Source organism: Microtus ochrogaster, unplaced genomic scaffold (assembly GCF_000317375.1).
Source record: "Microtus ochrogaster isolate Prairie Vole_2 unplaced genomic scaffold, MicOch1.0 UNK2, whole genome shotgun sequence".
In the NCBI taxonomy this organism is placed as follows: domain Eukaryota; kingdom Metazoa; phylum Chordata; class Mammalia; order Rodentia; family Cricetidae; genus Microtus; species Microtus ochrogaster.
Window position 1 is genome coordinate 10,974,690 of NW_004949100.1, and position 23,178 is coordinate 10,997,867.

The 23,178-nt window shown below is 41.1% G+C and overlaps 1 non-coding gene across 1 annotated transcript; it reads left to right on the plus strand.

Moving 5' to 3' along the window:
* The first annotated feature begins 2,442 nt into the window (after positions 1 to 2,442).
* On the plus strand, positions 2,443 to 2,544 carry LOC113458090. The gene has a single exon (XR_003378529.1). It is a non-coding gene; the product is annotated as a U6 spliceosomal RNA (small nuclear RNA).
* Positions 2,545 to 23,178: the final 20,634 nt, after the last annotated feature.

Consider the following 23,178-nt stretch of genomic DNA (forward strand, 5'->3'; position numbering starts at 1 on the left):
ACTTCTTGAACTTTGTATACCACACTTCTTAATAGTGCCACTCCTTTCAGGGGCCATTTTCTTTCAAACTACCACATTCAGTACTGTACTGTTTGTGTTGTTAGGATTAGAATTGAAGAACATTGATTCCAAGGTCTGCATTAATACTCCATGAAGCTTTAGTGTCCTTGGCACTGGCTGCCTTAGAAAAAAATTCAACATATAGTTCCCATGCTTAATACTTCCAACCAACTATTATGTACCACCATTTCCCAGCATGGAATCAAGAGTTGTTAATGATATATATGCTGTCACCTATATTTTCATATAGTTTGAGAGGAAACCAGATATAAGACCATTATGTTGCTTCCTAAAAATGGGAAGATGCTAAGACAATGGGATATTGAGATGTCTCCCATAATCTTGGGCATTTGAATACATCATCCCTAGTTGGTGGTGTTATTTGGGGAGGTTTAGGAAAAGTGGACCTGTCAGAAGACATATGTCACTGTAGGTGGTGTTTGAGAGTTTACAAAGTTATGTCATTTCAAGTTCACTCTGCTTTGTGTTTGTGGATCAAGGTGTGAACCTTCAACATCCTGCTCCTGACTCCATGTCTTCACTCTATCATCATGGACTCTAATCCTCTAGCACTGTAAGCTCCAAAACACCCTTTCTTTTATGCATTGACTTGAACATGGTGGTTTATCAGAGCAAAAGAAGAGTGATTAATACAGATGCCCATAAACAAAGCTGCAAGCATGGAGTGAAGGTGGCAGAAGAGATCTGGAGGGATGAAACTATCTGAGATCTTTGTAGCTCATCCAGTTTCATCATGAGCCTCAAATACTCTGTTATAAACTATTATCTTGAAGGTCTCGCAGTCTCCTCTCTATGTCTTCCTGAAGTTTTTTTGATCTTATCCTGGATGATTCCTGACTTTTTGGCATAAAAGCAGCACCTTTCCTATAAGAACAAGCAGATGCCTCCCTTTTTAGCAGTTCGTAGGTCTAAACCTCTTCTGTTTTGGAGGCAAAGACAGTGTCAGATTAAGTACGGAAAAAAACATGGAGAAGAGATTCTGTGTAGGGGTCAAGGATAAGGTCATCCTGATGCTCAGGGGGCAATAGAGTGGTGATTAAGCTCTGGGTATTGAGCCAAGACAAGTTGTCCTCCAATTTCTTCCAAGAAGCCAGCCCCAGCGCCTGCACCTGATCCTGATAGGGGCGGGAATGGTGGTCTGCTGAAGGCCTGTGGAATACGGGTCAGAAGTGCTGGAAAGCCTCCCACAGGTGTGGGGGATTAGGGAGCTAATGACCTGATTTTTCTCTTTGGGGGGTCTTGGTGAAAAGCAGCCCTTTAAGACAGTGACAGTTGCCATGGCTCCCAGAGGGGGAATTTCCCCTTTCTCTACCTGAGCTCCATGGATTGGGAAGTCTACCCAGTTCCAGGTGTCCCAATCAAAGAGGCTGCAGTCGGGCAGCCATGGGGCGATCCTGAGTAAGACCGTGTCTGGAGGGCTTGACTGTCAGAAAAATTAAAGCCCCTGCTTTTAAGTAGGACCTGCAGGGTCTCCAAGGTAGGATTTTGTTTAAAAGAGGACTTTCCCATATTTAATGAGGATACACAAACCCAGGTATTTAGTCAATTTAATATAGTCTCAAACAAGATCGAAGCATTTTTTACAGAAATCTATAAACTCATTTCTACAGCCTCTATAGACATGCAAAGGACCTAACTTATCTAGAATAGGATTAATAGGAAAGAAACAAATTTTCAGATTTGCAGAGCTAACAATTCCAGATTTCAAGACACAATATAAATTTACAGTATTGAGCACATATGCTTATTATTCATACCAAGAAAACTAATAATATCAATGAAACAGTCAATAAATATATACACAATATAAATGTTCTTCAGTGGATAGACAGGCAAGTTGCTGTAGTTCCCTGTAGTTAGCCTGCAGGACTGGTTCCAGAACCCTTCTAAAACACTCAACTCTGAAGATGTTTCTGCACTTAGTAACAAGGCATGGTGTTTGCACATAACCTATGCATATCCTAGAGCACACTTTAAATCATCTTTAAATTACTTATAATATCTAATACAATATAAATGCTATGTATATAGTTTTAATATTTTATTGTTCAGAGAATAATGACAAGAAAAAGTCTTCCATATCCGGTAAAGACAACCATTTTTAAACATTTTGATCTTCAGTTGGTTGACTCTGATACAACATAAGTGGATAAAAAAAAAAAGCCAATAGAATATTTCCGTAATAGACTTGTATTTAGCAAAGAATAGAAATGAACTATTCAAACACACCAAACATTTGATGGATTTCACAATGAGTGAAAGAAACTAAGCAATAGTAGAAACAACCCAGGTGTTAGGAATCCATGTAGCAAACATCTACTACTTGATTCCACTTCTTTTTAACCTTTGAAAATACAAGCTGTGCTAACTTCAGCAGCTCATACACTAAAATTAGAGCTACAGAGATTAGCACGGCCCTATCACAAGGCTGGCATGCAAATTAATGAATTGTCCTATAGTTTTGTAAAATATCAGTGACTGTGCTCCGCCTTTGTGATATTTGCCACTAGTCTAATTTTCTGCTTTTGGGTCTCTACTGATGATGATCATGCCCCCTTCTCATTTCTAGAAATGGTTGAAGCCTGGCTTCCATTCACTCTCTATATTCTCTTTTCCTTTAAGATTTTAATGTCTGGCCCTGGAGGTGTGGATGTGGGAGAGCTGATCCTGCCCCTCACTGACTGCAGCATTCAGGAGAGTGGATACTGCTCCTCACCTGGGCAGCTTGGTAGAGCTGGCCTTGGTGCTGTGGGTACAGGAGAGCTGGCCCCGATAGTGTTGGAGAGTTTGCCCTTGTCAGCTCTCCCAGGTAGGAGAACTGACCCTGCCCCTCACATGGGCAAAGCAGGAGAGCTGGCCCTGATGGCGCAGGTGCCAGAGAGTCATGGGCTGACAAACTCGGCTACTACCCATTCCCAGGTCCCAGGCTATAAGTTGACCCACCCCACGTCCACCTCATCTATGAACTGTTGTAGCATGTGAAGGGACTGTTTCTGCAGTCCCAACGCTGCAGGATCTCTATGACACAGGGCAGCAACAGGATATCCAAAAGGAGTCCCAGTATTGATTGACAGTGTAGCAGAAGCCAGAAAACCAATGACGCATTGCAATGCACATTTGTAAATAAAGCTATTTAGGCAAAATGATACTCTGTGTGACACACTGTGACACATTGCAGCTACCATGGCGAGCTTTTTAAAAATATATATTTTTATTTATTTTTTAAACTTTTGTTTTCTTTGGCAAGGGAGGTTGCAAGGGTGGAAGGCAGATATGGAGAGATGGGTTGAGGAGTGGGATTTAGGTGCATGATTTGAAATTTACAAAGAATCAATAAAAAAGTTCAAAATAAAGATTTGTATATTGTTGACAATGACAAGTCAAAAATTTAACATTATAAGCTTCTAGTTTTTAGCGACTTTGAATGCTTCAGCATTTGTATAATATAGGGTATGTTCAATATGTACAATCATTGTTAAATCATTTATACTATTAAATGTTTGATGAAAACTAAGATCTCTACATGAATTCCTTAAGGGAATGAAAAACCAATAGAAAGCAAGTAGAAACAAGATTGTTTTCAGTGTCTTGAATCTATGCATGGAAATAAATATAATTTTTAAAATTAAAATGATAATATTAAGCAGTGATTATCAAATTTGACTTTGTTTAAAATTTATTGGGAAGACCTTTAAAGCCACCTACTATTATCTGAGCTCTAAAGTCTACCAGAAGACCCCAAAGCTTGGAGATTGGGGTCTTTTATGGTATTTAAAATAATTTCCCCCATATGACCAAAGTTAGTATCTGTTCTAATTGTACATACAATTGTAAGGTCATGAGTATTGGAATAGAAAGACTTGTCATTTTCAAGATAAATTGCCATGGGTAAGATACTAAAAAGCAGTACTCAACTGGGCTGTCTGAATATTGGAGTTATCGGATGCTAGTGCCTGAATCCCACCTGCTTTAATTCTTAGTGGTCACAGAACAGCTGAGGTGCAGAGTATATTTAAGCTATACATCAAATTTTCTAATGTGCAGCCAAAATCTTGAACTTGCGTTCTAAGATGAACTATCTCATCCATAACACAGGGGCAGTACTTCAAGGTGTTTTAGTGTGTGTTGATTTTTGTTAGTGCTTTAATGATGCGTGTGTGTGTGTGTGTGTGTGTGTGTACATATGTATGTGTCCATGTGTGTCTCTCTGTGTGTTTGTGTGTGTGTGTGTGTGTGTAAGCACTTGTACGGCTCCTTTTTTAAGGTAAACATTTCACAAAGTCTGTAATCATTGTTTTAGTGTTTTCTGAAACTCTTCAACTCTGGAAATCTGGATCTATAAAAGAGATAGTTTAAAAACTTTAAAATCAAGGTTTTGCCGAACTGAAAAACAAACGACAGCAAGCTTGCTTCAGCCTTGGCCTGTGAAGATGTCTTTGGTTCCTGTTAACCACTGACGGTCGAGAGGACAGGGCTGCACAGAGTTGGGACCGCACCTTATTGGCTACAACACTGGAGAGCTGGTCCTATCCCCGCTGATTCAGCACTGGTGGATCCCTGCGCCTCGCCAGAGCAGGACCACAAAGCTGACAGAGCTGTTGCAGGGATGTGGGTGAGTTGGTACTGAGGGCAAGAGAGTGGGAGAGCTAGTCCCGCCCCTCTTGTCTAACAAGTGGTGGTGTGGTGAGGGAAATAAGCCCTCTGCCCTTGCCCCTTAAAGGCAGGAAAGCTGACCCAATCCCACAACTGCAGCACTCGAGAGAACTGACCCTGTACCTCACCTGGGCGCTGCATTCGTGCTGACCCAGTGGGTAGGGGCACAGCTGAGCCTGCCCTGAGGCCATGGGGTTGAGAGAGTTGGCTCTGCACCCCTTGTCGAATGTGGTGGTGAGGGTGAGAGACAAAGGCTCTCCCTCCTCATCCTTTTGCCACCTGTGGCAGATGAAAGAGCTGACCCCGCCCCTCACCAGGACCTTCACACCTTGCCTGGCAACACAGTAGAGCTAACTCCACTCATAGGGCACAAGTGAGCCAGCCCTGAGAACATGAGCATAAGAGAGCTGGTCCCTACCCTCATCTGCCAGAGAGTGGTGTTAGCAAGTGAGTGATGCCCACCCTACCTCTCCACCCCTCACCACTGGGGATAGCTGGCCCCTGGATTTTGAGAGTCAAAGAACTAACCCCGCCCTTCACCGGCTGCCACACTCAAAAGAGCAGGCACTGTGCTTCTTCCAGGCAGCAGAGCAGCGCTGATTCTACTGGGAGTGGCTCAGCTGAGCCTGCCTTCAGGTCCTGAGAATGAGAGAACTGACCCTGCACCCTTTCTTGCCATGTGGTTGTAAGGGCAAGGGAAAGATGCTCTTCCCCTTTGCCTCTTGAGACCTGCTGCAGGTGAGAGAGCTGATTCTGCTCCTCACCAGATGTAGCACTCAGGAAAGCAGGCTCTGTACCTTACCTGGGCAACCCAGAAGAGCTGACCCCATTGACGGGGGCCCAAGTGACCAACCCTGACGATGTAGGAGAAAGAGAACTGGCCCTGACACTGCATAGGGTGAGCTAGCCAGGGTGTTCTGGGGAGATCACACTGGTATTGAGGATGAGGGAGAGCTGGCAGCCTGACAAACCCAGCAACTACCCAGACCCAGAGCCAGGACTATGAGTTGGCCTGTCCCATCGTCATCTACCCAATCTGTGATCTGCTGGAGCACCTGAAGGGGCCACACCTGCAGACTCAAAGCAGCAGATGTTCATGACACCAGACAACAACACTGAAGCTGCCTAAGGGGAGCCTCAGTGAGGGCCCAGTATCTATGGGGTAGCAAAAACCAGAGGCCTCAAACTAGACCAATGACTCATTGCAATGAACACTTACAAGTATGGATGGATATACAGACTACATGGTACACTGTGTGACTTGCTGTGCCACACTACAAATTCCACAACAAGATTTTTCTTTTTTTTTTCTTCCTCTTTTCTTTTCTTTTAAATTTTAGTTTTTTCATCCTGCAGGGGCATTGAAAAGGTAGGGGTTGGGAGTTAAAAGATGGGGAGATGAATGGGATAGAGAGGCATGATGTGAAACCCACAAAGAATAGAAAGGTTAACTTGGAAAAAATTTCAGATTCACTTTATATTTTAAGAATCCAAACTGTTGAAGGACTGTGTAATGGGATGTCATCTTAAAATGAGCAGGGCTAAGGTAAAAGGAGGCATTGTCAGCATCTCTGAATTGACCTTTTCCTTTGGAAAAAGACATTTGTCTTAGCAGAAAAGCATTGGTATGAGGTACTATGGACTTGAAGGCTAAGGGGCCTCAAATAAGATTGTGTTGTCTCATTTTTGCTCGGGAACTTATTGAAATTGACTAGTTGATGAGGTTAAAAACAAAAACCTCATTGGACTTTCCACAGGGCAGGGAACCCTGACTGCTCTTCAGACTCGAGAGGGAGGGGGAGAGGAGTGGGGAGAGGGTGGGAGGAGTGGGAGGCTGGGAGGAGGCGGAAATTTTTTTTTTCTCAATAAAAAAAAAATAAGTCTTCCTACAGGATTTTAGTTTGATTGTTGAATGTGATCTTTTCCTATAGCAACGTAGGGGTCACCAAAAGTGAAGATGACGATCAGTGTCTCATAAGCACCCAGTTTGAGTAATGTAAACACCAGCCTGTGCCAAGTCTCCCTGGGTCTGACTCAGGTTGGCTACGGTGGAACACTAATATAAATAGACACATGCTTTTAGTCAGACTCTTATCATTTATGAGCCAGACCTGCACTACTGCCTAATAAATAAGTTCCCGCTGCATTTCCGATCCCACCCACCTCTCTGTCACTCCTGAGAGCACACAGAAGCTTTTAGTCTGATCAAGAAAACTTTCCACTTGGATGTGCAAACCTAACCAACCTCTAGCTCTTTCTTCAAACTGGGCTGCGTGGCAGGAGGCTCTACTCCAGCTTCATGCACCTACGTCTTTGTGAGCATTTCCCTTTTGTACCTAGGCAGCCGTCTAGAGTCTCTTGAGCCCTTGTTCTGCTCTGCCACCATGCCACGTTTATGTTGCTGTGACCAACACTGACCACAAGCAACTTAATACTATCACATGGGGTTTAGATTTCAACATAGGAATGTTCTGGGATGTAAGCATTCAATGCACAGCAGGCATGATATTTTTACATGCAAGTGACTAATGAGAAAATTGGGGGGACCCGGACATATAGCCAGGAAGAGGACGAACTGAAGTTAATATATCTTGATTTGATGGCAAAGCCCAGGCTTTCCCCAGAGTACACTAAAAATGGGCAACATGACCAGTTCTTTTGGACGGCATTTGTTTTATATTGCTCTGTTAAAGTTATTTGAATTGTGGCCATTTTAACCATTATAGTTAGACTATTTATTTCAGCTCTCTAGTTTCCCAAAAGCATTAATCAGAGTTTCCAAAATATTTTTAGAGATCCGGCATGATGTTTATGTTGCTATAATTTATTTTTCTAAAATGATGTATTTTTGTTTTTCATGTGTATGAGGGTATTGCCTGCATGTTCTTATGTGTACCACACATGTGCCTAGTGCCTGGGAAGGACAGAAGTGGGAACTGGAGCCCCTGGAGTTGGAGGTATGGAGTCTGTAAGCTGTTGTATTCATGCTGGGAACTTAACCTGGGTCCTCTACCAGAGCACCAAGTGTCTTAACCTCTGGGTCATCACTGCAGCCCCTTCTCATATATATTTAAGTTTTATATATTGGCATCGGTCTCACGGAGCGGTACTGTTCCATTTCCCTCCACAGAACTTGATAAACATTTTGCAGCAATCATATGTCCATTATCTTAAAAGCAATCTATTGTCAATAACTATAAGGCTACTTCTCAAATCCAGTAAAACATAATTGGTGATACCACTAATGTTCTAGAAGTATATAGTATCTAAATGATGAGGGTGGGGGTTTATCTTTAAAGGTTTTTGTTTGTTTGGTTTGGTTTTGGTTTCTTGAGAAAGGGTTTTTTTTTTGTTTGTGTAGCCCTGACTATCCTGGAACTCACTCTGTAGACCAGGCTGGCCTTGAGCTCAGAGACGGGCCTGCCTCTGCCTCCTGAATGCTGGGATTAAAGGCAAGTGCCATGCCACCACTGCAAACAAAGGTTTTATGATTTAGTGTTAACAAGTATGTATTGAAGTCAGTTAAGGTGGAAGACATCTGAAATCCTAGCACTCAGGAGGCTGAGGCAGAGGGATTGAGAGTTTGAACTCTATAGTGAATTTCAGGCCAGTCTGGACTTCATAGTGAGATATTGTCTTCAAAAGAAAACACAACAAAAGAACACATTAAAATTACAACGATAATTTTCTTTAAATAAATTGAACTAGTTTTCTTAGGCATATAATATCAAAAGATTCTTTTATCTTAATTTCCCCATGGGGAAACACACGCCACAAAGAGAGGTGGCTGCTCTGTTTCCTGGCAGAACAGCCACAGAACCCCTCCTGCTGAGGCCTCTTACCCCTGCAAAGCTGTGCAGCTAGGTTGTATTGCGAGTGAGATCACATCCAGTGTGTAGGCATGTATATTGAAGCGTAAGGACTGAGAAAGATGAGAAAAATTCTGGACAAGGAGTGTGATGTGGCTTCTGAGCAATTGCAGTCTCTCAGGCAGGCCTGGTGCTCATGACATATGGAGGCGTGATACATATATTACCTTTAAAAGTTGATAGGTTTTCAGAACAAATGGACCTGATATCAAGGAAGACAAGACAAGAAGAACAGGCGATCCAGCCTCCATTACCATTTCCTCAAAAATCTGAATCCAGGAAAACTTCAAAGCAGCTAGGTGATCTAGCCTCACAGACTACACCAGCCAGGACTTCAGATAAGCCCTGCACTTTTCCAGCACACAGAGACTGGACAACAAATGATATAGGTAGTTCTCCCAGGACTTGGCCATTATCCCAATTTTCTCAGGGTCCCCTAAAGATGCCATCACCCCCAAACGACAATTCTAAAAACATTCCCAAAAAGTGGGCTATGTAGTTTTTAGTCATTTGGTAGGTTATATATGTTTGACGTCCTTTACGGGGGTTTGTTGCAAGCTGTTATTGATCATGGTCATGGAGAAAACTAAGCAAAAAAGGTTGGGTTAAGGGAATTCTTCCTTCCTTTCTTTTTCTTTTTTCTATCCTTCCTTCTCTATCTACTATCTAGTGGGGGGGGGGAAGGGAGAGAAACAATGAAAAGGAAAAAAGGGGCATGGAAATGATAGGATAAAAGGGTAGATCATTGAATCTACTTTTAAACTAAAAAACTACTATACTCAAATACTTAATATTGGCATGGACTTTTGTATATTGATTCAAATTTAAGGTTATTTTTGTTACAATGTAATGGATATATGTCTCTACTCTTGTTTAAAGAATTTTACCTATGCATCTCATTAAAAGTGTAATGTAAAGCTCTAGACCTTGAAATCTATTACAAACTGTTTAGGATAATTAAGAAATGCCGTTTAGTAGTTAGTCACCTATAGCAATCAAACTTGTAGGTATGTTACGTATGTTTTCAAGGCTAAACACCACTATATTTTAGATAGATAGGTGGTCTTCAAACACTTTAGAGATCTAAAGAACATGGCATTTAAGATGATTTAATAACAAGGCTTTTCATGGTATAAAACACATCAGCTCCTGGCAGCACTAATCTATTTCAAAGAAGATGATGAACATCTCCCTCCATATGGAGTTTGTTTTAGATGTGGCAAAGCTAGTCACTGGGAAATAAACTTCCCTTGTCTCAACTGCTGATAGTGTGCTGTGCAAATTGGACAAGCAGGTTACAAAAGAAGTTGATTGCTCAACTTTGTCAAGAGAAGGTAGACTAGTCCTTTAAAATTCCTTATTCACAGAAAAGTCTGTCAGCTATTCTGGGTCTGTGGGTCAAAGATGGATGCTCCAATGTTTCAGAGGAACCTGACTCTGCTTTCTTCCTCCCAGAATTCTTTTCTGTCTTCTCTGCCTATCTAAGTTCTGGCCTATTAGACCAAGACAGTTTCTTTATTCATTAACCAATGAAAGCAACACAAAGAAAGAAGGACCTCCTACACCAAGAGAGGATGATTTGGAAACTGATGAGATTATGTGGTCTATGGTACTATTAATGGACGAGTCCCTTGGTTGATTCTTTATATGGTGGTGTTGTGAGGTAGTGGGAAAAGGGGTGGGTCCTCAGTGCTGGGGACATGCTCCAGAGGATGCGTCTGCGAAAGAGAACTTGACCCTGGGCTTTTTCTGTTCCTCCTCTCTGCCTCCTGTCTGCCAAGAGGTTGGCGGTTTATCCCACCAATGTTTCCACAATGACATTTTGCTTCACTTTGTCCCCCCGAAGAATGAACTTGGACTGAAATCTTTGAAATCTGTCCTATCTTAAGTTGACTTTGCAGGTATTTCTCACAGCACTAAGTAGCACAATGGCTGAGTCATTTTTGGTTGGATTTCATAACCAGTGAGCTTTTTCTTTCAACTGTAGAATTGGCATTTGAAGGCTGGACCCTTTTTTTTAGAGAGAATTTCAGTCAACCACTGCATTTATGACAACTGATTGTCAGTTCTTCCAGAATGTTATCTTCACTTTCTAAATTTAAACTCTAAAGTAATTAGGGTTCTATCAATCGTATTTTGTTGGTGTATGTATTTTCTTGCTAGTCCCATAATAAACTATCATGAGCTGGCTTAAAAACCAGGAATTGAATTTGTCATAGTTTGGAGGCTTGGAATCCAAAGTCAGGGTATCAGCAGGCTTGGCTTCATCTGAGCACCATCTCCTTGGTATATGAATGCCACTTCCCTGCCTTGTCACACCCACCTCTCAAAAACTCCCTGCACCCACCTCTCAAAACCTCTCCGTATTATAAGGACTCTAGTCTCACTTGGACCTGGAACCCCTTGATTGTTTTATCTCAATTGCCCATTCTAAGACTCTGTCTCTCAAACAGAGTCACATTCTAATGCACTATAGGTTAAGGCTTCAACACACACATTGTTGACAAATGCAGTTCATCCTGCAGCAGTCCACACACTCAAGATGCTGGTCAAATATGTGCAAGGGTAGTGTTATCTAAGTGTCTTGGCCTGAGTGGGATGTTACTCATTTAGAATCCAGCATTCTACTTATCTGAACTGGTGTCTCTGAAGGGATGTCGTACACTTTATTTACTTGCCCCTGAGAACATAGGGCTGTGTTAGAATAACAGTATCAGCTGTTGATGTTTTCCTGCAAAAGAAAGTAAAGCAGGCAGATTATGGGAGATAAATTGTCTTAAAATGCACCCAGATAACTGAAAACACATTCCAAGATTTTTACTGCAGCCCCAAGTTAGCCTTGTAAGTTTTTTCTTAAATATGAGAGAATAAAATATCTGTATTGGAAGCTCCACCCTAAATCACATGCACGTGAAGCCCCCAAATAGTACTTATGGCCCTAATTAAAACTCAATTCTCTTGCTGTTCACTGTCTTATGAGTGGGGGAGGAGATAACAGATGTACATATCTCCCGACCTCTGCATATTCTTGCATTCATTAAGAAAACAGTCCTTTCCCCCAAGCATGAAATGACTTGCCACCAGCCCTGAGCCTCACAAAAGGAGGAGGATAAAGAAATGTTGAAAGGTGGACATATTTTCTCCTTAGACATTATATTTGTCTCCTTCTATTAGATTTATTTTTGGCACGGAGAAGAGCACATCCATATGGGGAACACTTTAAAACTGCTTGTGAAGAACAGGCACCCTTCCAGGAGGAAATGCAACCATGCCTTCATCTGGTGGAGCAGATCAATGCGCTGTAAAAGATCATGTTCTGTTACCTCATTTTTTTTGAATCAGAATTAATGGCTCATTAGTCTTGATCATATCAATATTATAACACCACTTACATTTGGTAGAAAAGAGGAGGCTGATGGGGTGCACTTACTCCCTTTTACTCTGAGCGAGTAGACTGTGCCAGCCTCAGGGAAAAGCAGCAAGATCTCGGAGGTGGCCCTTTGCAAACAGGCCCCATTTAGGGAAAATGTGGACTCTTGTGTGAGGCATTTGGAGAAAAGAGTTAAAAGGTTCTTAAAGGTTTGGTTCACTCAATTTAGGCAGCTGGCTAGAGCAGGGGAACCAGACACCCTAAGCATTTTTTTGGCCACATGTTGGACCATATGTTGAAAACTAAAAAAATAAAGAAAAGAAAAGAAAAAAAGCAGATATTAAGTATCTCTTCAACATCTCTCCCAAGGGAAATTCCATCTACAAATAATCATATATTTATGCAGGGTTCAGAGAAAAAATATAGACTGTACTAGTAAACTAAAAATAAGGAATTTGGTCAGCACATAGTAATCTGATAAACAAGTTCTACATTTCACAGATAGTAGATTTGGTACAAGAGAAACAGCAACTAGATAGGCCCTAAAATTAAAGCAAAACCTTGCTGTCGGACAATGGTTTTACCCTGTAAAGATTTGTTTCTTGTGCTAGTTTAATAAAATGCTGATTGGCCAGTAGCCAGGCAGGAAGTATAGGCCAGGTGACCAGGCAGGAAGTAGAGGCAGGGCAATGAGAACAGGAGAATTCTGGGAAGAGGAAAGAGGCAGTCTGCAGTCATCAACCAGCTGCAGAGGGAGCAATATGTGATTGCCTTATCAAAAAAAAGTACTAAGCCACATGGTTAACACAGACAAGAATTATGGGCTAATATAAGTTATAAGAGTTAATAAGAAGCCTGAACTAATAGTCTTAACTGTTTATGATTAATGTAGACCTCTATGTGTTTCTTTGGGACTGAACAACTGGGGGACTGGGCAGGATAGAAACCTCAGCTAACAAACCTAATTTACTGAAGAAAGTGCTAGATGCAGAACCGGAACTCTAGCTCCGTATTGATTCTAACCCCAACCATCCATGTGATACTGGAAGCAGCAATGATTACTGCTCACATCTTTTTTCTTTTGTCTCCATAACTCCTCCCACCTCTCCTTGTACTAATTATGTTCTCGTTGTTGTGACCAAATACCTATCAAGAAGCAACTTACAGAAAGCAGGGTTTATTATCTTTCCCAACAGTTTAAGAAGAAAGATATTCCTTCACATCAGAGCGAGGGAGAGTCAGGGCATAAGTATGAAGCAACAGGAGTGTGACAACCACTGGCATTGTGCCTTCACTCCGAAAATAGAGAGAGATTAGAAGTCTCGACAGTCTACACAACCCGAAGGTGTGTCCCAGTGAACCACACCCTTCAGCAAGGTGCAATCTTCCAAAATCCCAAAATATTGTCTCCAGTTGGGGGTCAATTGTTCAACATAGGAACCTATGGGGCACATTTCACATGTAAACATGCACCTTATTGGGCTATATGTCCATAGCAAGTGGGTTGGTATTGTAGCCCCATGGACACAGTGACTGGCTTAAGAATAAATCACTGCAGTCCATGTGTGTCTTCCATAGGACTTTCCTGGAGCTGTTAGGAATGAGGCACCCCCTTTCCTCTGTGATTATGAAGTGATAATCTGAACTGGCAGCTTCTGGTCTCTATCTTTGCTACAGAAGAGACTGTGGAACACAGGCCTTAGAAACTGACAGAGATGAGCTGAACAACACAGTCTAAGACTTAGACCTCAGTAGACCTGGAGTTGGTCACCCTGGTAGTAGCATTGGGAAATGCATTCCTCTAGTTCTAAGCCGTGACTCTGCTGTCTGGAACTCAACCGTTACCCTTTGAATATTTAGTTTAATATCTAAGGGGTTTTCTTCCTCATTTGTGAAGGAACAACCCAATGAGTCTCATTTCATCCCTGATTGTTCCAAGAATCTAAATCTAAACATTGTGGCACATATTACAGAAAAAAATTTATTGTAGTGATGTTCAGCTTCCAAAAGAAAGTAAACCAGAAAGTTCTGGATGTTCTCTCAAAATTTCCTTCAAGTATTTGAGATGTATACTTACCTAGTGCCATAAATTTATCTTTTTTTAACAGTGAATGAAGTGTGTGATAAAGAAAATTAATAGCATAAACAGGATTAGTGTGTAGGCTTTCAAACCCTTTTAAAAACACAAACAGCTTTTGAAGAGAGGGAAGCATGTTGAAAAATCTAATGTCTACTCATTAAAGTACGCCTAAGTGTTAAATATAGCTATTAAGTCTACTTGAAAGCAATAAAACTTAATATTTTTCTTAAAACTTAATTAATAATTAAGGCTAAGCAATCCCTTTGTACCAATGCACATAAACTCAGGGTTCTGCTGCAAAAACGCTGTCCACAGATACTGTCTTTGATCCTTCTATCGGCAAAGAAAAGGCGTGTGAACAGAGGCCACATCCGTTACCTTGAGAACAGACCTTCAGGAGCTGGGGATGCTGGTGAAGATGAAACAGCATGATTGAGAAGCTGGCGTGCACAAACTCCAGCTGCTTTTTACTGCCACTGACTCGCTTTTCTTAAACTTAGGGAGAATCATGAAAAATTTAAGATAAATATCCTTTCTTTTCCCACCCATGAGGAGGGCTGTCCAAGTTTAATAAATGAAATTTTAGATGAAATTCGGTATGAATAGACATATCAGGTTGACAGTGCTGAAATATGACGCTCTGCAAAACAGGCTCGAAAGAAGAGTCTCTTAGCAGCCACCACAGTCAAAAGCTACTTACTAGCGCACTTAGCGTCCATTCCTGATGTGGGGAAATGGATGAGAAAACTCACTGGTAATGATAATCAGACCGGGGAAATGAGGTTTGAGTAAGCTCCAGCAATTACAAAACCCGTGGCTGTTGATGATGCTTTCGTAGCTGCCCCCCCAGTTCTCAGAATGGACCACCAGCTCTCTGTGAGGAGGAGTCTAGTACTTCCCTCCTTCCGCATTCCCTGGAGTGCTCCCTTCCGCAAGCCCTGTATTGGAGCCTGACTGTTGCGCAGTACCCCGTGAGTGCTTTGGCTGAGGGTTCGGAAGAACGGTCTTGTTTTAGTGGTGGGGTCTCTAATGTATTGTGAGGAGCAAGAGAGAAAAACAGACAATCCATTTTCTAATGCAGAGTAACTTAGGAAATCCCTGGTGGGAAAGTTCATCTCCGACTATTTTTGAAAGTGTTTTCCAGCACTAATTTACAAGAGTAGATTCTGCGGTTTGTGCCTGTGTAAAAGATATCAGAGATGAATCGTCTGCATCATCAGCTTTGAGAGGCTCTGGGAGGGCATTTAAAAGGAGTCATAGACGTTCAAGTCTTAACATTGTGTGTGGTAGGCTTCCTCTTCCTAAGCAGAGAATAAATGTATCCAAGAAGTATTTGTAACATTTCTGTGGGTATCTAGTTCCCATGTAAGTTAGTGCTTCTCAAACTTTGGGCTTCATAAGCATCACTTGGCGAATTTAAGTTACTAGTAGTAACTAAAATTAATAGTAGTCATAAAGCTGCTATCACCGGAAATACTGAGCCAAAAAGAATCGAAGAAAAATTATAAAATCTGTTTTTCCATCCGAGAGGTTTACAAACAACTGTGATTTCTTAACACCACTCTTTTTAAGCAGTACCAGCATCAATCTGTCATGGAGGAGACACAGTGTTCTACAACTTTGTAATACACAATGCCTCCTCGCCCTGCCTCCAGGAGGAGAGAGTGGTATTGCTCAGGGAGACACAGAAAAACTTAAAGCATCATAAGTTAGGCTTAGACGTGAAGGGGTTTTTATAGAACATTTGAAAAGTAACCAGGACTTTGAGGGAAGTCACATGTGATTTAATCATTCTGTTTCTTTCCATGCGAGGAAAATAATGCAACAGAGTCAGAGAGGTTCAACACCTGGCTTAGGATCCCCCCAGGTAAGAGTGGGGATGGTGTCTGGAAACATCTGTGCTTGTATGCAGCTACCACACAAAAAAAAAATAGAGCAACATCTCATTAAAATGCGTGGGAAAACATAATGATATAGATAAATAGCAATGTAATCTCCAGATATCAGTTGGCAACACAGAGGGTGTGTCCGGAACGGTCAATGATAAACAGTGGATACACCATATAGGAAAAGAATTGCATTTCAGGACTTTGGAGATCCATCACTCAATTAGGTGCATACAAATAATATTATGTTAACTAGTAATTATTGGGTGTCATTGGCTTTTTACTTGAATACATTCATTTAATCTTTTGAAAAAGAACTCTACATATTAGGAACTGTTACTTCTAATTTCATATATGAAACCCAACCTTGTCATGGTTTGCACAGGTAGGAAATGGTAAATGAAAATGCTAACAAACACTGTCTGTATTTCCAGACCTCTTAAAACCAACACTCTAGAGAGACCTTGGAACACTCAGTCCTAATTGGGATGTCTCCATCAAATCTCTCCCCTCTGGGCTTAGGGAGCTGTGTAGAAGGGGAGGCAGAAAGATTGTAGGACCCGGGGGGGATAGAAAACACCAAGAAAACAGTGCCTTCCAGACACAGCATGACTGACATATGAACTCAGAGAAACAGTGGCTGAATGCATGGGGCCTGCACATGTCAAAGACAGACAAGGCGCCAGTGCTGAGAAGGGGAAGTGGACACAAGCCCCCATCCCCAACCAAGAAGCTATCTCCAATTGACAACAGCTCACAAAGGAAATATTTAGTTTTATCCTATGGAGTCTCACTGGGCATATAAATCACATTGAAGGGTAGGCACCATACCCAGTAGTAAATGTGATATAAAACAAACTCAATGGTACTTTTGCAGGTTTTTTTTTTTCTCATATTACTTTGGGTACTTTAAAAAAATTCTTACTGGATTTTTGTTCATATAATAAAGGTTCTGGTTTTATGTTTTTATGGGTTTTGTGCGCGTGTGTGTTTAGCTTGCTTTTTAAAAATCCTGGTCTGTTTTTGTTGTTTGTTTTTCTTTTTGTTTGTTTGTTTGCTTTCTAAAGAGATAGGGAAAGAGCAAGTGGAGTTGGATGGATGGGAGGTGGGAGAATCTGAGAGCAGATGAGAGGGGGGAAACTGTAATCAGAATATATTGTATGAAAAATATTTTCAAAAAACAAAATACAGCACTTTAGGCAATGCTTTTTCTTAGCATGATGACTTCATGCTTTGAGAAATAGCCAGATTCCTAGGAAACATGATCAGGATCTTGAAAGGGTCCTGGAATATTAAAAAAATCATATAATTTAAGGATACAGATGATATTGTACATTTAAGTTATGAAAATAAATACACCTTTTTACACCAGATTGTCTGGAAACATAGTAACAAATGGTTGTAAACTGCCATGTGGGTACTGGGAACAGAACCTGGGTCCTTTACAAGAGTAGGCAATGCTCTCAGCCACTAAGTTTCTTCAGCCCCCAAATCCAGTCCCTGATGCTAGGGTCTTTATCAACTTGTCTTTCAGGTGACGGTGACGCCAAGATCAGCTCTCCTCTCCCTTCTCATTCTAGGCATCTTTCTTACTTCCCTTTACTCTTTGGAGAATTTTCTAGATTCCAAATGTACCAAAGATTGAATGTTAGCACAGCAAGTAATGTATTCTTAGCAAATTCAGTAAGGCAGACTTGTTTCTGAATTATTTCAGGTATAGAGGTCACGTGTTTAGCACCAGATGTGCAACGGAGCCAATGAAAAAAATTATGATGTTCCTTCTAATTGAAGAAAGAGAAATTTATCAAAGCAGATACAGAGCCTTGGATGGAAAAGAAGCATGCTAATTTAGAAAGGAACAATAGGCAAGCACAGTGAGAGACAGAGTAGGGAAGATAATGATGGCGTGATGATGTGACTGATGATGGGGTGAGCCTCTGAAGTCACCAGGTAGCTTCACCGATTTCTCTTTCTTGCTCCTGTGCGCTCTATGGTAGGCTTTACTCCTTTTTTGTAGGCAAAGGCCCAGAAGTCTAGACAGTTTGACTTACACTAAGTCCGAGAGCTGTATGATTTATCTGAGCATATCACCAGGGATATTCTCCAAGTCTCCCCATGCCTTTATTCCAAACTTCTTTCCTCATCCTGCTGTCTATATGCTTGAGAAACTCCAAGGAAATAAAATTGTTGAGGAGGGCTTTAAAGAGATGACTCAGTCAGTAAAATGCTGGCTGGGTAAGTCTGAGGACTGAGTTTGGACCAGCAGCATTCACATCAAAGAGCTGCCTGGATATACTCACCTGTGCCTATAACTCTAGACCACGCGAAGGAGAAAGACCCTGTGATGGCACCTAGGTCAGCCAGTCTATATGAGTCAGTGGTCTAGGTTCAGTGAGAGATTCTGCCTCAAAAAATTAAGATGGAGAAGCAATTGGGGAAGACCCTGACATCATCCTTTGGCCAATATATGTACATGCACACACATGCTCATGTACCTGCATATAGATGTTACACATAATATATACACATACAAATAAAATACCCTTGAAAACTCCTCAATTCCTCCTTCTTTGAGTGAAAAAAAGCAGCTAGAAAACTCGTCTATCGTTCACAAGACAAAGCAGATCTGTCTGTGCTCACTCTCCTGAGCCCCGAGCAACGTCTCGTAGGCATGACTGGCTGTTCCGTCAAATTTACTAAATGGGAGACCTGGGTTGTCCATAGATTGTCCTTTTGGTGCTAAGAGACCCCTTTTCCCACCCAAAGTGCAGATGGGTGTAATTCAGCCAGCTTTGTGGAAGTCCAACATGAAACGGAAATGCTGCAATGCCTTTTCCTGCTAGCTAAACTTCCAGAGGCTGGAGAAGGGCAGCTATTTCTTAGTATCAGCTAGATTTTTTTTTTTTGAGAGAGAGAGAGAGAGAGAGAGAGAGAGAGAGAGAGAGAGAGAGAGCACGAAGTCCCGAAAGAGAAACTAAGTGTATTCCGAGAGGAGTTTATATTAAGTACCTGACTCCTGCTGTGAACTGAGATATGTGGTTGTTTTATAAATTAGCCACATTTGAATTCTAAATCACTACAGGTACAGCAGAACCTTTGATATAAGACGAGGCTTATTTCTTAGCAAACAGAATACTTGCTCAACATTGGTGGGGAGGGGGAGGGTCGGGTCCACTGTCTGGGAAACTTATCTGCTATTTAGGTAATATTCTCGGCACCCGGAGGTACAAAATAATGATATTGATAAGAAAAATAAATCTAATCCTGTCCATTTTATGTCAAAATAGTAGAAGACAAATTTTCACCTAAGTATGCAGAAAAGTAGTAAACCTGCTTAAGGAACAAATTTAATGGCTTCCAAGACTATATATTTCTAATAATTGTTTATACTTTTAATTTAACACTATTTTTCCTACTAGAAGCTTGTTTCTAAATGGTGGAGAGATTGGAATAAAACTGAAGATTCTGAATTTTTCTAAAGACAGTTTCCAAAGAAATTCAGAAGGACTAGGTCTGCTTTCTATCATGTTCAGTTCTTTGTTTCAAAGAAATTCTTCTAATAAATCTTTTCTCTTTTCTCCTTCAGGCATGTGTGAGGTGAGAAGGGCTTAGGTCTCAGGCAATTTTTCTGTATGTAATTTTTTTGGATTATTACTAAAGGCATTTCCACAACTTATAGCATGCTTCTAGTTTAAGAAGTTAAAAACATCAAACTTCCAACTGGTGGTATTTTTTTTTTTTGAAGAAATCAAATTAGTTCTCAGTGGCAGTCAGCAGAAAGTTGCTGGGAGCAGTTCAACGAAGCATTAAACAATCAACATTGTAATTTCTGGCTCTTCTTTGACTCATGAGAAATTAATCTGGCTGCTTCTGGTTGCACCATCAAATGTCTGAACTCAAACCTCCTCTCCTGGAGCTGAAAAAGTTAAGAAGCAAGCTTTACTTTACAGGTTTGAAATTTGTTGGCAAGTCTGGCGGAAAAACCCTACGGCCATTGCTTTAGTTCTGTTTCTTCTGGGGATATATAAAACCCTCTGTCTCCTGGATTGACAGGTCAGCACTTTTGAGGAGCACTTAGGAAAGATGACATCCCCACCTCTCCATCAACGACAACCGAAAGCCCTAACTCCCAGTAATGGTATAATGGGGAGCAAGAGGGAACTTTAGAAAGGGTCTCAGGAAATCCTTTCCCAGAGACAGTCAATACGAAAATGAGGTTGTCTTCCAGAGTGAGTGGTCAAGTCTTGTCACCGGGATTCTGCCCACTTGTGCTATTAATACCGCAGCTGCTCTCCTGCCTCTGCACGGTCATCAAGCACCATCGGGCTCCTTGTGGGACAGACTTAGACAGAGTGTCTGCAAGATGAAGCACTCCAAACGTTCTGTAGGAAACAACTCCCGTGCTGACACGGAGAGAGGAATGGATAGTCTCCTTCCCAGGTCTCTGTTTCTATTATAAATTAGATGCCTACTTAAAAAATGAGCAAAGCATAAATAATTGAAAAGAAATCAAAGGCCTTTATTACCACCCTAGTACCCAGGCTTTTGAAGATAACTCGTCTGCCCTGGCACATTTATGGATGTTTGCTCTGCTTTGCTCTCTGTTTCTCCCACAAGGAAGTGTGTACTGAAGAAGAAAAACAAAATAAAATGAAAAGTAAAGAAAAGAAACCTCTGGGTATGGTATCCAGCATAACATCACTTGCACATTTCAGGCCTAAGGGAGTCAGAGATTCTTCTTGGTATGGTTCAGCCTCCATCTGACACAGCCCATCTCCCTTTCTTCCCCACAGGAAGGGATAGATTGCTTTACAGACAGAGGGGAGGATCCCAGGACAAAATCACCAGGGATGTAGGGATGTCCTGAGGGGGCATGCAAAAGAAAGTCTTTGCTGAGCCCATTGTCCCCATCCATTCTTGCTTTTATCTCTTACAGCTTTGGTTATACCTGGACTCCCCTTTCCTTTTGTTTTGGCAATGGCTGAAACCAGATGATCATAACCCTGATTATCCTACTCCTGGTATTTAGTTACCTAACCAAATGTATAAAAATTTTCTGAGTCTGTTATAAACAAATGCAGTGGTAGCTTTTCAGTGGGAAGCGTGGAATCAATGGAGGATGACTAAGAACGTGGGTAAAATTCTGCCTCTAAAAGGCACAAATATTTCAGAAGCTTATAAATGTGAAGGTAAGGATGCAGAACTGGAAGGAAGAATATCTACTTCATTAGTTTAGATAAACTTGAGCTCTGGCAGAGGCAAGGCATGCTTATTTCCCAACTCAGTCGCACATATAGTACTTGGGTCATCCTTAAAACGGATTTGCACCAAGAATGTGAACATCAGATCTGGGGAAAGACTTGAGAACAGGCAGTTGGGATTCACTGCTCAAAGAAGCAATACACTGTTGATGCCATAGTTAGTGCTCGGACTTTATCTACATAGAAGATGCTGGAACATAAAAGACTACAGCCTTCAGTGAGCTGAGAAAAACCCCAGCAGTCACCAGAGTGAAGTTATGGTGATTTCTGCTAATTGCCATTGCATTCTACTTTCTTCATATAAGTTCTAAAGAGTATAGAAGACGGCATTAGATTTATGTGCCAAACGATAGTTAATGTGGTAAGCTGACCCCCACAGTTGAGATCTCCTTAGTGTCCCTCAGATGCAGTTTTCTGAAAATTAGTTACCTGAAGAATATTGGCCTCCTAGCCAAGGTGAAATAATAGCCATCATGGAGGACAAAATAGATGACAGCCTTTGAGAGAGCTGGTCTCAGCCTTTTGAAGGATAGCTTTTCACACTAAAGGATTATTGAGAAGTCCAAAGAACTTTCCTTGTATATTTGGATGCGTCATTTCTGTCCCCAGCAACCATAGTCTCAGTTAAAATGGAAAACCATTTTTAATATTTCAATTCATGAAAAAAAGAAAAATATATCTTTTGTGTGCTAGCATCACTCTTATTTTGAGCAATAACTGTATTCTACAAGGAAAAAATTGTGAAAATAACATCATTTTTCTTTTGGCAAATACATTTTAGATGTCTGGTTTTATAAAGGATAGCAGAATTTCCAGATCTTTATATGCTTGTTAATTTTCTTATCATGAAGACAAATACCTGAGATCATTTCAAGTCAGATAGTAGTATTTTGGCTCACAGTTTCAAAGGTTGGAGCCCATTGTCAGCTGGCCTGCGGCGAGTTTGAATATCACAGAGATATGAGTATGAAGATGTGGAGGTTGTTGACCTCATGATGACAGCCAGGAGGCAAAGAGAAGACAAGAAGGGCCGAAAGCACCTTTTGGATATAGGATCTGTATTTGATGCATTTGCATGATGTCCCTTTGATCACAACATATGAAGAAATCCTGGATTTCATAGATACACCCATGAAAAAGAGATGATTGAGGTTCCTGGACATGTGTCTCCAAAACCAAGACTCCTCAGACCATTCTTTGTGATTATTCTTGAGCAATAAAGCAAACACCCTCGAAAATGTGATGATCCGGAGACATCAGTTGAAGGCCTACAAGGTTCAGCTCACAAGGGGTTCAGATTGAAGACCAAACCATGTATACATGACTCACTAAAAAACTACTACTAAGAATAAGGAGGGGTTGAAGGAGTTACAATCAGCAAAGTTTACTGAAAGACTTGTTCAATAGAAGAATCCAAGGCAGCATTCCAGCTGAGGTAGCACCAGTCCCCCGTTTTAGACATTAAAAGTAGATATACAATCACTTTAAGATGTCCAAATTCCTCAATGAGGTTGAGATTGCTCAACCCTACTTTCTGAGGTAAAGTAAGTAAATGATTCTCTACTAGTTCAAACCAGTTTGTCTTTTCTACTGAAATTTTTGTTCTTCACTTTGTTTATAAAGAAAGTTCTCAGTACACCTCGCTTTCCAGAATTGCTTGTCCTGTGCTATTGTCTCCATAGATCAGTTAATCCAGCAAACTGAAAAATGGTTTGTAGGTTTAGATCGTTTTTCTTCTTAAAAAAAGAAATTATGTTTATGTTTATCGAGTATCTATTATATATACTTGGTGTCAAACCAAGCATTCTATAGTTTATGAGTTGCCTCATTTCCTTGGAAATCTGACTGTAGAACTTACCTAATCTCATAAATTCTGTAACTTTTCTCTCTGTTTCAGCTTCCTGAATTCAGTAATTAAAATCCCCAACAGGTGCAGCAGCAAGCTCTACTACAAAAGGAACTTCTCATAGAACGAGTC